The sequence below is a fragment of the Poecilia latipinna genome, unplaced genomic scaffold (assembly GCF_001443285.1).
Source record: "Poecilia latipinna isolate Pla-1442-1.1 unplaced genomic scaffold, P_latipinna-1.0 Scaffold3767, whole genome shotgun sequence".
Taxonomy (NCBI): Eukaryota; Metazoa; Chordata; class Actinopteri; order Cyprinodontiformes; family Poeciliidae; genus Poecilia; species Poecilia latipinna.
This window is the reverse complement of record NW_015116383.1, coordinates 24,591-25,531: the sequence shown is the minus strand read 5'-3', so window position 1 is coordinate 25,531 and position 941 is coordinate 24,591.

Genomic DNA, 941 nt, shown 5'->3' with positions numbered 1-941 from the left:
GGCCAATATGCTGAAGTGGCCCTCGGTGAAATTGAATTTGACACCCCTGATCTAAGGGATTTTGCCTGAGATTGGAGTTCATGTTCTGTTCCTTTAAACACTTATTGCTAGATTTAACTAAATTTACGCTCAGATTATATGCTGCTTCTTTAGGAATAAAGGTTTGGTTAATTCTGGATCATTCTGTTTTTTAAGTCATTCCTTTGGGAAATAAAGTTTGATGAGGGTTCCTCAATACTCCTATCTGAGACTGTACACACGGTCCTGCACTACACACTCAAGTCTCAATTTAACTCAGTGTAGCTCTGATTTTTATCCCGGACACGCAGCATGTCTGGGCTCTCCTCAGGTAGGGTCTCCTCAGGTAGGGTCTCTAGTGATAATGGCCGAAACACCCATGAGGTCGGCTACTGATGATGTGTCCTTAACTCATTTTTATTTCATAATTAAGCTCAATAAGATAACTTTATTACATCGATTTACCTGGAGTTAACCTGAACTTCTACTGCATTTTCACAGCTGTGATGGCAGATTACCCTCCTGAAGCTTTACAATAACTACGTTCTCAACTACTGCTGGAATTTACTGTCTTTTGGACTTTGCACTGTAAAAACTAGCTTTCTTTACTGCTCAATTTAGTACCTTTCGATATTTGGGGGTGGGTTCATTGCCTTCTTTGACATTCAGATTAATTAGCTGAGGTTAGCTGGGGAGTTCTATTCCAGTTTTAGGTGTTTTAGTTGGTTTTAAGACAGTTTGATCATGTTTAAATATAGATTGGCAGTCATTGTTTGCTCGGGTGCTTCCAGTTGGAACGGGGAGCTGCGTGCGGTGGCCCATGCCTTGCCTTTGGCTTTCCTTTTAACCACCCAGTCGAGGTGGGGAAAGTCATCGAGAGAGCCAGAACCCCTATCCCCATCCCTAAACCCCAAAACCCAACT